We start from the raw sequence: 15,480 nt of genomic DNA on the forward strand, positions 1-15,480 counted from the left end.
CCATTCCTCCACCCCCCTCCTCCACCCCCCTCCCTCCACCACCCTTCCTTCACACTCCCACCCGCATCCTCACCCTGCTCCTCCCCCCCACCCCTCCAACCCCCCCACCTCAACACCGCAACCCCATCGCACCTCCACACCCCCCAAACCCCTCCACCTCCCCACCCCACTCTCCTCCACCCCACTCCGCCCCCCCATACCCCCTTCTACCCCCCACCTCCCTCTCCACCCCACTCTATTCCACTCCCCACCCGCATTCCTCCACCCCCCCACCCCCCCTCCTCCACCCCGCTGGGTCTTGCAGGTTCCTGGCTGTTTGCCTCCGTGATGTCATGCCCACCCACAACCCTCGTCCCCTCCATGTGGCCTTTAATCATAAAAGCCCCTTGTGTGCATTGGTCTGCTGGCTTATTCGTTTGATTTGGGCCCGCGGAAACTGCAACCATTAAAGTGTAAGCACACACGAGATACGAGGCCTTTTTGCTTTTGTGGAACAATTCCTGTGCAGGAGAAGTGGAATCGCGTAAAGAAGAGAATAGCCTGCCCAGTATTCTTGACCACACACTGCCTCACAGTCGGGGCTGAGAGGAATAGACCGGCGACCAGGTTCCTCCTCTCAGACACACGCACGGCGGGGGAGGGGAGCGCAGACCATCGCTGGGCCGCTGTCATTCCACGTGTGTGACACCCGAACACGAGAGGTGAGAAGCAACACTAGATCTTCGGTAGATGACCCTCAACCGGAGAAGTCCTCCCCCCCCCCCCCCCCCCCCCCCCGCCACGGCCTCCAGAGACCAAGTTGGCCTGACCTCTAGAGACCATCCCATCTGAACAGCAGCCGTCGGCAGGCACTGTTCTACGGCCTCGTGTAAATCCCAGGGCAGCGTCCATGGGGCCGTGTCCCGGATCCGGATCCAGATAAGAGCCCGCATCTTGGGAATTACTGTTCTTAAGAGGTGGAAACTTACAAGACTTGGGGCGCCACCGGATCTTAAGCTGATTTTCATCAGAGAAGCCAAATCTGTGACACAACATAGGCCTTAAAGCATAAAATCGTGTGCGTGGGGAAAAGTAGGAAGCTAAATGCTTAGAATCGTTAATGGTAAAAAAAAAATAATAATAACCGTCTTCTGATCTCCACCTTCTGTCGTGTGGAAGGCTGGCCCGTCTGGACGACATCACGGGCTCCCCACCAGCCGCTGACATCAGCTGCAGTTTCACAGTGGGGGCACCAGCGGGAGGCCAGAGAGGACACAGAGGTGGGGGTATCTATCTCTCTGCACTCCTTTCTGGGCCGCACCTCCGTCTAGCTCATCCAAGTGGACCTTTCCTTCATCTCCAATAATGGCTTCTTCCCTGCTGCTTCAGGCCCTAGGGATGCTAACCACCCGTCAGCAGTAGCTGTGTTCTCTGTCCTTCCCCTCAACCTGCCCACACCTTTGTCAAATAGCCTGTTTATGAACCCCTTCTAAGACTATCCATTGTGAAGGTTCCCTCCGCACCTGAGTTCCTGGGTGATAGGAGCCGTGATATAACTGGCAGTGTTCGGAATGACTGGCCATGGTTTGGGAGGTAGTGTGTGATATTATGTTTTGAAGGGGGGGGCACCAACGTGGAAATAGGCATATTGTTGTGATTGATGGGGTTCAGAACACGCTAGCCCAAAATATGGCAAGTTGGCAAATCAACTATTTCAAGCGGAAGGAGCTTGAGAAAATGTGAGAAGCAGGAAGGTCACTCTGACCCGCCCCCTGCCCGTCTGCCCCGAAGCAGGTCATAAAACTCCTGTGTCAGAGGTACCCTGAGGAAAACAGCATCCTTATCTCCAAAGACAAAGGGACCCCGGGACCCCCGGGAAGAATCCAAACAGTGTCTCCCGGTTTACCTTTCGGCCTGTCACGGGTCTGCAGGCTCGTCCATTCTTCATCAAGCTCGGCGTAAAAATAATCAGGCTTAACCCTGTCTTCAGGTCCTATTTCCTTATGAAGGCTCCCGGGTCATGTACACCTTATGTCAAATAAACTTGTGTGCTTTCCTCCTGTGAATCTGCCTTTGTCAGTTTAATTTTGAGACCCGGCCGGGGGACCCTACGAGGGTCAAGGAAAACCTTTTTCCCTCCCTTGCATAATAGCAATACAAATAAAGGGCAACCACTGGGTCTTTAACCCACTTTTCAAGAAGACAATGGACATATGGTAGCAACTGAAATGTCCCATTAAAGTCATCTCAGCCAGTAACTCTAGGAAATACTCAAATTCTGACTCAAAAAGATAATTCTATAGAGTCCATGATTCAAGGTCCTCATTATTCTGCGTCTGCAAGAGGCAGATGCGGCTGGACTTCATTTGCCATTTGAGAAAAGTGGTGTCTTTTTATAACCCGGGGAAAATGCCATTTACCTTTGGGTGTATCTTCTCTTCACAAGTCTTTAAGACCATATTAATAATGCGGAAATGTTGAAATAGCATTTGAAACACCTCAGAGCCTGGCTGCTATGTGCTTTGGGGGCACAAAACATTCCAACCCCTCTGAATCTGTATTTTTAGAATAGTGATTCCTCCCCCTGGAGGAACTGAAAAATTGCCTAGCACCATACCCGCGAACAGTCCTCACCCTCAGAGACTGAGTTTATTGGTTTGGGCTAGATCCCCAAAATCAACAGTTTTAAAAAGCTCCCAGTTGACCCTAATAATTATAAACCCTCCCTGTCTCTAAATCTAAGAAAATAAATAAAAATAAGAGAAAGTGTTTGGATCCCTAGCAAGTATCCAGAGCGGAGAAAAGGCTAAAGTTATATGTCCATTTTTTAAAGGTCACCCGAAGAATGAACAGTTACGAGCACCAATCTAAAAGAAGAGAACTGAGCAGGTTCTCTGTACACACTGCCAGGTACTTCATAGAATGAATCAATTACGTAAGAGCTGAAAGCAAACAGTAGTATCCTCCAATTTGGAAACACGTAGATTGTCGGTGGGAGGTGGGGGCTGCAACCTGGGCAAAGGTTGCACAACATCCTTCCAGACCGAAGACTCATCTCCCCCAACACCGATCAGGGGAACGTCCCTCAAGATGAAAGAAGTGCCAAACCTCAGTCTGTTGGCGTCTTCCCTGTAGGATGACGTTAGGAGAGTCTTCGAGGAAGAGTTATCCAGAATGACTAACCTCCAAGAATAAACCATGTCTTGGCAGGTCACAAAGGAACGAAGGAAATTAATGTGGAAAAATGGGTCGATTACTGAAAAGATGCCCAAAAGGTCTGTAGCCCCCTCCAGCCCTGTGGAGAAATCGGCATTGTGTACAAGACCCAAAGAACCCTGAGATTCTGTGTGTGTGTGTGTGTGTGTGTGTGTGTCTTTTTCTCTCTCTCTCTATCCCCCCATCTCAATTCCTCTCTCTTCCCCCCTCTCTCCCTCTGTCCCCGCTCTCTCTGTCTCTGTCTCTGTTTCTTTCTGTGTGTCCCCCTCTCTCTCTTCCCACCTCCTCTCTCTTTCCCCAGAAGGGCGGTGAGGATGGGGGTAGGGAGAGATAGGATTAGTGGAGGTCTATGGTCCGAAGGCTCACTTTCTCTGATAACCTCAAACCAACGCTTTCACCCAAATCAGAAGAACTATCCAAAACTGACATGTTAGAATGCGTCTCTTATGGCCCTTTAAACAACGTTTCAAAGACTCATCGTACCAATCAGAGTTCTTACCTGTATATGGCCAACCCAACCGTGCAACAAGTGGGTAAGAAATCCACCAGAATTCCTGAGGAGGCCAGAGGGCCAGGCGTAGACGCTGTGCAACCAGCAATAACGCCCCATCCACCCACCACCGCCCTCCCAGCACAGCTGCACCGCCAGGCAGTGGTGCAAGGTTCTTCTGAAAAATGAACACATCTTCTGCCCCTCTCAGCGGAGCCGATGCTCGCACTCCCTGCTTTTCCACGTCCACAGCGCCTGAACCGAAGCCGGACGTGGGTCAGGGGGCCGGTGGCAGCTGGGTCACATGCTTATGCTCTGGCTGCGAAGCAAAATGAGTTTAAAGACGTCAAAACTGAATGAAAACAGAGCCTGAAGAGCAAATAAAATGCGCTACAGCATTTACAAAGTAGAGACAGCGAGTAACCCTAACAAACTGAGTCTGTGACAAAACAAGATTAGGGAAAAATTCATGAAATTCAAAGGAAAACGACAAACACGGAAACAGAATCACATAGGTTTTACCGAAACACGATGGAGATCTAAACAATCTGGTGGCCGGTGTCTGAAGTAGAGAAAAATGAATTGAAACAAGAAATAAAACCTCAACAAAAATGTTTGCAAATATTTATAAAGAAAGTCATCTTCCAGGAAAAACAAATATTGAATCCGTCAAAACTGAGATATCTTGTCATTGTTACCAAACTTCATAAACAGAAAGACAGCAAATGACCTACAAAGGGAGGGACATCAGGTCACGTGTCTCCGGCGATGTTAAGTGCGATTAAAACACATCATAACCTTAGGAGCACCTTGCTTGGGTCCTACGGAGCCTGGGAGTGCAAGCGGGCATCCAACAGCTTGAAAAGTTATCACCTTCACAGTAAATCTACTGAGCATCCCCTTTGGGCCAAGTAACTGGCTAAAGGGTAAAACCAGGAACAAGGTGACGGTTGGCCCATGCGGGGAGATGATCCTCCCAGAATAAAGAAACTATAGGTAGGTGGGCCATGTCGTGGTTTTCAACGTGCTTTCATGGTTTGTACTGTATAGATTAAATAAAGTCAAGTATGAGGTAAGGGAGACATTATTCTAGATATCCTTCGTGTGTGTGTGTGTGTGTGTGTGTACGCGTGTGTTTCTTGCACGTGTGTTTTGAGAACGTTTAGGTACAGCTCAATGTGGGCTCAGAGCCTAAAACCTTCACATCATTAAACAAGAATAAAGAAAATAAGTAAGTGTTTGAGACATGATAGTGGGAAAGGAACAATTAAAGAAGCAAGGGAAGCATAAGAAATTAATTTAAAAAGCTAAAGGAAAAAAAGCAGGACCCCAAAGATTATTTTTAGGAAAAAACAAAAGGGAAAAATATATAGATAACATGAAGAGAAATAAAATAGATAATAATTAGGTTATTAAAAACAGGAACATAAAATTGGGAATTACAACAAGGATGCAGAAGAAATGTACAAATATAATTTTAAAAGAGTATTTTGTACACCTCAACCAAAAAAATGAGAACCTGGACAAAATTGGTGATTTTCCAGGACAACGGGCATTACTAATGTGGCTAATACCCACGGAGACAGTTAAGTGACTTGTCAGAGCAAAGCCAGGCGTGTGATGACATTGCAGGAGAGGGACACTGACTGGGTTCTGCGAGTGGCACAAGAATTAAGTTGACACAAAACATTGACAGGAGGAAAAAAGCTATCTTAATTACGTACGCACACAGAGGCATCTCACAGATGATCGAGACCTCCGTGCCATCCTGGGAGACGCACAGGAATCGAGATGTGGAGCTTCTGAGTTGGAAGAGGCAACTTATGGGAAGGTAAAGGAGGAAATGCATGGTAAATAAAGTTGCCTTTCTGTGCAGCTAAGAGTGTCTCCTGGATAAATTTGTCTCTGGGAATAGCTCTCTTCTTGGTACAGATGCTTTTTCTAGTGGAAGTTTCCCTTATAAATGTAAATTCCTTTACAAAATTTACAGGAGTTTACAAATTCCTTTACAAGATTCCTTTACAAAATACACTGTATTTTAGACATTTAAGCAGCTGGCAAATTCCTTTACAAAATTCCTTTACAAAATACACTGTATTTTAGGCATTTAAGCAGCTGGCGGGGGGGGGGGGCAGTAAAGAGCTTGTCTCTGCTGGTCTTCCGTTGCCTAAAAATAATGCCTTTCCCAAAGTGGCATATTTTGGAGTGGAATGCTTTGAACCTTTTTAATATTTAAATACTGAAAATAGCATAGTGTAGGAAGAAGTGACTTTGTTTTTGATTTTATAACACCAGGATTACTCTGATACCAGCAACAAATAAAAGTAACACAATTAAAGAGTTCCAATACAGGAATTCTCTGTACTTTCTGCTCATTTTTCTGAAAATCTATTCTAAAAAATAAAGCTTGCTAACTAAAAAAAACGAACACCGATTCATTTTGCTTTGCAGAGTAGGAAAAATAATTTGCCCTCTGTCCCTCTGGGTTCTTGCCTGAGATCCCTGTCGTGAACAATTAGCACAAGAAAAACACAGAAGCTCACTAACATGGAACCTCCGGTACATATGAAAGACGCCCAGGGGAAAATGAGTAACTCTTCAAAGTGACTTCCAACTCCAGCTGAAATACCATCCTAGTTAAAGACGAAGAAGAGAAAGGTATGGGGCGCCAGTTTGAGGTTATCAGGAAAAGCAAGGTAAACACAGGTAATGTTTGTCACGCAGCGTAAAGTCAGAGCCTTTTCCATTGATGATGTTACCAAACCCAAGTTTAGCTGAGCGTCATCGACTGAAAGACCCAGACTCAAGTTTTGACTGGAAAGGAATCGACCTTTATTCTGGAGCCCAGCAAACTGAGGAGAAGGCGGACTCTTGTCCAAAAGCCAACTCCCAGGTTTCTGCCCGGCCCAGGGGTTTTTAAAGGGACTTCGGGGGTTAATCGGCAAAGGAAGTAAAGGGGCCTGCAACATTTCTTGATTATGCGCAGACCCCTTGGTGCCAGCCGCTGATGTTATCTCAGTGCTGGGATGTGTGAGGGAGTTGGGTTCCTGTTTCATGGTACCTAGGAGGACTCCGTTCTTTCTGCAAAGGAGAACAAGGTCTGCAGACACCCACAGGGAGATTAGTAAAATCATTTGTGTGACCTGAAAAAGAAAAACATTTTGCTAGAAAATTGCTAGGCTAATCGAAAAGCTAAGGTGGCTTTAAACCCGCTTGCTGGCCTCCATGGCCTGGAAACATTCTGGTCCTTCACTCCTCAAGGCCAGTGCTCTGCAAATCTCAGACAGAGCACATTAGTTCTGTTACAATGAAGGGCCTTGGGTCAGCAAGTAAGGGGTGTGTTAGCTTGAAGCAAGTGAACCCTTAAGACTGACCGGAGGGGGGGGTCCCTGGGTGGCTCAGTGGGTTGAGGCTCAGACTCCAGCTCAGGTCATGGTCTTGCAGTTTGAGGGTTCGAGCCCCACACTGGGCTCTGTGCTGACAGTCTGGAGCCTGCTTCGGATTTTGTGTCTCCCTCTCTCTCTGCCCCTCCCTGGCTCATGCTCTGCCTCTCTCTGTCTCTCAAAAATAAGCAAACGTCTAAAAATTTAAAAAAAAAAACAAACAGACTGGAGGGCTGTTACAAAAAGATGCTCTTGTGATTTAGAGTACAGAGAAGGAAAGCCTCACCCATAGAGAGTTCCTTTATAAACTGTCCTTACAAACGGGTAACTTCTACTCTGTTTTTAGAGCTTCTTCTGTGTCTGCTTTTTCTCAGAACCAACCAGCTCAAAACAACCCTTATGGCGAACAGGCACACCGTGGGGTGGAACAGTCCGATCTTCAGCTAACTAACACCACTGCGGAAGGTGTTCACGAACAGAATCGAGCAGTACCCGTTTTAAGCGTACTTGCAAAAAACAGAAGGTGGTCATTTAAACAATTTAAAGTTGGTTCCGTACTACATAATTAATGAATGTAATTCACCAACTATAGGTCAAATGAAAAAAAAAATGACATAATCTTGAGTAGGCCAAATAGGAAGTACATAAATTCGGCACACGTTCCCTAATAAAAATACGCTCTCAATACTTAGGCATGGATATGTCGGGGCCCAGGGCAGGCCGCCCCAAGATGGGTCCCTTTGGCATAAAGATTATTTTGTGTTAAAAGCTATCAAAACCGAGCAGATCCAGGAAAAGCTCTTTACCTCCCCCTTGACTGTCTAAAAAGAATTTAGATTGAGAACCTGCTCCAGGAAGAGAGCGGTCACCATGGACGACGACACTCCGGGGTGAACTAGGCAGGGCACACGGGGGGGGGGGGGGGGGAGCCTGGCAAGGCCTGTTGGACGAATGTCCTCCCTGCATCCCAACGTTTCTGGGTGGCCCAGCAAACATTTGTTTACCAGACGTTTACTCATTTCTATCTTCCTGAGGATTCCATTCCTTCCATTTGAAGTCCCAGACCCTGACCCCCAAGGTTGATGAGGACGTGTGTGCCTCATCTGTCTTTGCCTGACTGTCTTTGGAATTTCCCTGTCTGTGTGGATTCCCCAGACACAGGCTTTAAATTTTATTTTCTCTGCTAATCTAGTTCACGTCCATTTGATTCTTTGTCCAGCTAGGAGGACCTTGAAGGGGACAGGAGATTCTCGCTCCCCAACGGATCCCTGACTGAAATATCACGTAGGCGCCCAGCAGAGGGCCCTGTCTCGCGTCCTGGGGGATGTGATGCAGCGTTGGGGTATCTTCTGGCCTCGGAGTGTCCCTTCGCAGAGCCTGGGGCCCCTGGGCCCCAACGGGTATTGCCTTGCCTGGCTGATTCCCGTGGGACGGTCCTCCTATGCCATGGTTTTGTGCGAGTCTAGAGGCATCAGGCTCAAACACTCTGGTTCCCACAAATTTTCCCGTTTGTGACAGCCTCTCTCTCTCCGTTTGGTGGCTTGCAGAGCAAAACGCCAAAGACACACTTCCAGACGACAGTTGCCAGAAGCTTCCTCTACACTTTGACATTCATCTTCGCTGGGGTTTGGGGGTGTTGGGTTTACTCGATCTTTGTATCTTCCAGAAATGTAAGATGCTCTAGTCATTCACGATTCTCTCGGGCGCTCTGGTCGAGCTGACTCGACGGTGGGAAAGCCGTTGAGCTTCCGGATTCTGCAGACTGACCGGCTTGGCGGAGCGTTTCCCGCCACCTTCCTGGGCCCCGCAGCACTGCGGTGGGTGCCCTTTCCATCGTCTGGTGTAAGCCGTGCACTGAGGTTTCTTGTTGGTATAACTTCGCTCCCGCCTTCGGACTAAAACACCTTGTCCGAACCACCCCATTTTCAAGCTCTCCTTTCCCCCGATGTTTTCCACGTTTCCGAAACAAGGCCGAGGGACATTTCGCGACACATCACTCCCACGCACGCTAGGCACCCGTGAGGCAGGATCTTATGCCCTCGGACTTCCATCTCTCACCCACGGGGAAAGTAGGAAGATCAGCAGGCGGGTGGGAGGGGCCAGGCCGAGCGGGAACAGACGCACGAAGGACACGCGAGGCGACACCAGCACAGGGCTGCGGCGTGCCTGCTCTGCTCCCGCGGGCCACACCCGGGGACACGGCGCTCTGGCGTGCAGGGGTGTGGGGACACTGCTCCCCGCTCAGGATCGCATCTTAGCTTTGTTTTGTTTCTCCCCGGCACCTGTCCCATTGCCTTGCACCCGGGGGTCCCGTCTGTGTTTCTGAACAAAGGGCGAGAATTCTCATTTAACTTTCCACCTGTTCAGTATCTTTCCAGCTGTTACAGGAAAACACGGCCCACTCGGGGTATCCTGTTGTCGGAGAGAAGCGCAGGGCCGCCCTGACTGGTACGTGTCTATGGGTCCCCAGGTAGGAAACCTGGGCCATTTCCACACTTGTGGGCCTGCTCTAGTGACCTTCTCCGGACTCTGCAACGTGTCCCTCCGGCTCGGTCTTTCCTCACACACGCATTCCTGAGCTAGAGGCCCGCCCCTTCCATTCACCTGATTAGACGTTTTTACCGCTGATTGGTTAGGGCAGGAGGGACATCGATGCTGTCCCCTGACCTTGGCAGAATGACTCTGTCACCAAGGAGCCATTACGAAACTGGAGGACCACCTGCCTTGTTCTCTAGGGACTATACCTTCTTTTCCTTCTGTGATGCAGTCAGGCGTGTTATCTTATGACAGACAGCCCCCTCCTCAAAACAAACAAACAAACAAACAAACAAACAAACAAACAAAAAAGACCCAAGTAAAGTACAAGATTTTTACAGATTGTCCAGACTGTGAACTGCTTCTGGTGGAGACCAATTTCTACAACTACATCTTAGTCTTTCCCGTTTCTCTTGTGATTAAGGGGTTGCCTCTTGGTAAGGAAAAAGATTTTTAATCATGGAGCTAGCCATCCATGGAGTCCAACCAGATTTTAAAAAATTTTTTTAGTGTTTATTTGTTTTGGAGAGACAGACAGGGCAGAATGGGAGAGGAAGAGGCAGACGCAGACTCCGAGGCAGGCTCCAGGCTCTGAGTGGTCAGCACAGAGCTCGACGCGGGGCTCGAACTCAAGGACCATGAGATCATGACCTGAGCCGAAGTTGGTCTATTGACTGAGCCCCCCAGGAGCCCCCTGGATTTTTTAAAAGCCTGGTCCTCTCAAACGAGAAATAGCAATGACAATGCTGATGGTGACAGCAACAACATAGCAGATTATTAAATGAAATGGATTAACGTGAGCAACACGTTGTGAACTGTCAAAAAGTCAAATAAAATATTGTGTATATTTTGAACACTTCTTTTGAGTAGCCCATCTATGCTATTAACAGCCCCACTTATCTCAAGGCAGAAGTTAGAAACTCCATTTTGTGGTCTCCCTGGAATCCAGAGTGCAGAGACAGATCTAGATTTTTCTCCAATAGACACACCCATACGGGAATAGATTTAGAAGAGACTAATGTTCGGAAGAAGCATTGGACAGGCTTTGTGGAGACACATTGTGTCAGTGGAGACACATTGGTTGTTAGAGTGGGCGGTGCGTTAGGCTCTAAGAGGAAGCCTGGAAGCCAGCACGGAGGAGGCTGTGCCCAGCTTCAGGGAAGGTCAGAGGCCTGTGTGGGCCGCACTCCCGAGAAACCGGGTCACACGCACACCGGTTGGCCCAGAAGGCCACTATGGCAAGCCCCCGAGCACGTGAGGAGGACAAGTGGGAGACCAGCCCCAAGCAATGAACATTCTGTCCCCTAGTTCACAACCGTCAGTAACAGAGGGAAACCTGACCCCAGGGCACCAGCTCTCTCTCTAGCTCACCTGCTCTCACATCTAAAGAGCGTACTCTCACTTCAATAAACTTTGCTGCTTGGATCACTGCACACCGCATCGTGTGTCCTTGAATGTTTTCTCTTGAGGAGACCAAGAGCCTTCAGCGACATATTCGGGGCGGGCTGGGGCGAGGCCTCGGGGCCTGGGGTCACCCCAGTTCTCCGGGCAGCCACGTGGCTCGGGAACAGCAGGTGCTCCATCGGGTTTAGCAGAGGAGGTGGCAGGGATGCCCGGTGCACTGGTACCTGGCTATCTGCATCTGCAGCCCCCTGGCTTGGACATTGTCTCCGGGCCCGACTCTCCGGACATCCGTGTATTTGGAACATCGGAGAAGAATTGTGGAGCATTAAAGGACAAATCGGCTCTCGTATAACCATGACGTGAACATGTGTCTGTAGACGTGAAAAAAGTTCTCCTTGCTCCCCTGGGGGTCCTTGGCTGAGTCTGAAAATTAAACTGGCAAAGACTGAGGGGAGAAAAGCATACAGACCCTACCGGATTTTTACGTGTACGTGGAAGTCTGCACCAGAGCACGAAGACTCCAAGAAGTGACCAGACCAGGAAGCTTGTATGCCGTTGGGACAAAGGGACAATAATTTGCGAGGAATTGACAATACGAGGGGGTTTGGGGTGGGGGTGGTAAATGGTTAGTTTAACAAGATTTGTTTGCACAGATCTCTTGGCCCCCGGTTGCCCACCCCGTGGGGGTAAGAATGTCTTCATCCTCCCGGCACAGACCTGCTGCACGGGATTTTGCGACCTGCTTCAGGGAAGGAGGGCTAGGGCAGGTCAGCGTGACCTTCCTGCTTCTGGATCTTCTCCAGTTCCTTCAGCTTAAGACTGTCAATATGTCAAGGTGCCGCATTTTGGGGCAAAGTTTTCGGAATCCTATCATTTCAAGTATTTTAATAAACTCAGTAATTTACGAGTGAAACGTTAGCTAATCAGTAAGATATTATCGTTGGTTCAAAAGAGAATTCAAAGCAACGCACATACGTAGTCGGGTGAGAAATACAGAAATGAATTTACAACCCGATGCCAGCCCCACAGCCGGTGAGCACCGCAGCTGACTGGCCTGGCGTTGCACCCGCTGTAATTTGGACTCTCCACACACAGGATTCGCATACTGTCAGTTTTCTACGGGTTAGCTTCCTTCTCCACAGTTGTAAGAGTCACCCACAGACCAACCCTCTCTAGGATCAGCAAATCCCCAGAGGCCCCAGCATCCCGTTGAAGGGGAACCCACAAGTCCCTTTTGCCCATCTGAAAATCTCCTATGAGATGCTCAGTTAAAAAAATAAGTTTATTGATTTATTCTCAGGAAGAGAGAGAGCACGCGGGCGCGCACACATACACGTGGGGAAGGGGCAGAAAGAAGGAGAGACAGAATCCCCAAATGGCTCCAGGCTCTAAGCTGTTAACACAGAACCCTACGCGGGGCTCGAACGTTGGAACCGTGAGATCATGACCTGAGTTGAGATCAAGAGTTGGATGCTTAAGCGACTGCACCACCCAGGCGCCCCAAGTTGTTCAGTGAAAAAAAAAATTTTTAATGTTTATTTATTTTTGAGAGGGAGACAGAGACAGAGCGTGAGCAGGGGTCAGGCAGAGAGAGGGAGAGAGGGAGACACAGAATCCGAAGCAGGCTCCAGGCTCTGAGCCATCAGCACAGAGCCCAATGAGGGGCTTGAACCCACGAACGGTACGATCATGATCTGAGCGAAGTCAGACGCTCAACCGGCTGAGCCGCCCAGGTGTTCCTCAACTTTAAAAATAAATTCCATTTCAGGGACACCTGGGCGGCTCAGTCGGTTGAGACTCTGACTCCTGATTTTGGCTCAGGTCATGATCTCATGGCTCATGAGTTTAAGCCCCTCAGAGCCTACCTGGGACTCTCTCTGCCCCTGCTCTGCTCACGTGCTCTCTAAATACATACATACATACATTCCATTCCATTTTAAACTAACTAGAGCAGCTTCTGATTTTTGCAACCCCCAACTCCGGTTTACAAAATTCCTTCAAACAAACGCCAACTTTACAGGAAAATACCATCCATGCATTAAGCACCGGTGCAACCCCGCATGCCAGATTTACTGGCTGAGCTGAGCTCAGCTCGTAGGGAACGAGCAGGAAGAAACTTCACTCTCTCTCAACTGCCTCTTTCAGCCGGCTCTGCAGACCTTCCTCCTCACTTCTCGGTGAAAATTCCAGTAGATCCAGCTTTTCTGGATTCTTGCTCAGGTCGACAAAGACTCCAGGGAGGCCTTGGCCCCCGGGGCCTGCTTCCCCCCCTTCCCCCCCCCCCGTTTATTTTTTCCTTTTATTTGAAGTTTATTTATTTTTGACCAAGACAGAGACAGTGTAAGCAGGGGAGGGGCAGGGTAGGAGAGAGAGAATCCTAAGCAGGCTCCATGCTGTCAGCACAGAACCTGATGCGGGGCTCGAACTCAGGAAACCGTGAGATCATGACCTGAGCCGAGATCAAGAGTCTTTAGGGGCACTAAGGAATCTACTCCTGAAATCATTGTTGCACTATATGCTAACTAATTTGAATGTAAATTTTAAAAAAATAAAAAATAATACAAGTTAAAAAAAAAAAAAAGTCTTCCGCTTAAGGGACTGAGCCACCCAGGCACCCCTGTCTCACCCAGGTTAGCAAGAATCCTGCAAAGTCCACTGCGTAACAATTCTCCCAGTCGTGACATGGGATCAGATTCCTCGGCCTCTACCCTTGAGCTGTGGCCCCGTCTTTCACAAGAATCCCGGTGTCGGAAGTCTCTCCTCTTAGCCATCCTCAGGGCGGTAACTCTCCAACGATCTGCGCTGTGTTTGGAGTTGGGTTCGGTCCCTCCCCCCATGACAATGGTCTTGAGTAAAATCTCACCATTTTTAATGATGGAGGCAGGTTGGGTGGGAGGACCCACAGGGGCTGCCGGAGGAGCAGCCAAGAGGGTCTTTGGCTTCAAGCAGGATCGAAATCAAACAGGAGCCAGAAGGAAGCGAAACCAGTTCGGTGAATAGTGTAAGTGTTAAGAGTGTCGCAGACGCAGAGTCTGGAAGACTCGGGAAGACTCGGGAAGGAAAGGAGAGTGAGTCTTGTCGCTTGCAGTTAAGAGTTTCTATCGGAGGGAGGTCCAGAGTACTTGCTCCTTAAGGAATCCGGGCAGGGGCCAATCCAGGGCGAGCGACAGGTGGACAGGAAGTGTTATTTCACAGATCACCGTGGGTAAGGGGTACTGACGCAGCACCAGCCGGGTTTGCTGGAAGCCAGTGTCCCGAACACGCTCGGGATCCGGTGTCCGGGGGGGGGGGGGGGGGGGGGGGCTAGGAGGAAACTCAGAGAAAGACTGACTTTCTCCCCTCCCCCCTCGGAATGGGCACAGAACCTCTTTGGTTTACTCCGAGGCAGGTGAACAGAACAGGAGTACGCGGGGCCTAGCGGAGAAACAGCAGGACCGCGCCGTTCTGAAAGAGAGGCCCTCCGGTCTCCCCACGTCACCGACAAGCGTCGGAACAAGCTCTCTGTACCAATGCTAAGGAACACTCTCGTTTTCCGGTACAGCGTGATATCACCTCTTAAAATTCTCACCCAGCGTAAAGCTTTCTCCTTTCCCGGCTCGGGCCTTTTCACGATGCTGACGCTGCAGTGGGCAAGGAGCTACGTTTGGTCTCCTGAACTCTCCCTCCTCACTCAAGCCGCCCGGTCTGGCTGCTGTGAGGTTGGGCCGCGTGGGGCAGACTGTGTCTTCCAAGCCCCCCACCCGGCACCCCTCCCCACAGCACACGTCCCCCCAGGCACCCCTCCCTACAGGAAAGAAGCCTCAGTCCCTTAGAGGAGGAGACACATACCCATCACCAAGAAACACCCGCCTTTTTCTGAGATCCGCGGAAGAATGGCTCACCCTCTCTGTCCCTCCGTCCGCACTCAGCCATCAGAGCAGCCACTCAGGCTCGCGCTTCTAGATGCTTTTAGCCATAAACCCAGAAGTTTTCTGAACCCTGTCCTTCTGGGATTTTTAGGGAGACTCATCACATAGGCCTGAGGCTCAGTAACTCAATCTCTAGTCCCTCTTCCCTTCCTGGAGGATGGGGGTGGGGGCAGCCGAACATTCCAAGCTCCTGATGGTGGCTCCGTCTTCCGGTGACCAGCCCCCACCCAGGACCCCACGCGGAGTCGCCCCTTTCGAACAAAAGACGCCCCTGTCACCGAGGACATTCCGAAGGATTTAGCAGCTCTGCGCCAGGAACTGAGGTCAAAGACCGAGTATTAGAACAAAAGACGCTCCTAGTGCTCTTGTCACTCGGGGAAACTACAAGGGACTTGGGAGCTCTGGGCCAGGAACCGGGGACAGAGGCCGCTGTGTACCTACACACTGTCTAAACTGAACAGCACGGTCTAAACTGCTGGGTCCATTCATATGCAGATTTTTCAGTAACTATAGCACGGTATTGTAAATGTATCTTTCCTTCCTTGTGATTTCTTTCTTTTTTTTT

At 49.5% G+C, this 15,480-nt stretch overlaps 1 pseudogene; it reads left to right on the top strand.

Annotated features, from left to right (window-relative positions):
- LOC122490253 overlaps nucleotides 1-15,480 on the top strand; it is a 38,627-nt pseudogene that overhangs the window by 2,813 nt on the left and 20,334 nt on the right.

This window comes from Prionailurus bengalensis, chromosome B2, assembly GCF_016509475.1.
Source record: "Prionailurus bengalensis isolate Pbe53 chromosome B2, Fcat_Pben_1.1_paternal_pri, whole genome shotgun sequence".
NCBI lineage: Eukaryota > Metazoa > Chordata > Mammalia > Carnivora > Felidae > Prionailurus > Prionailurus bengalensis.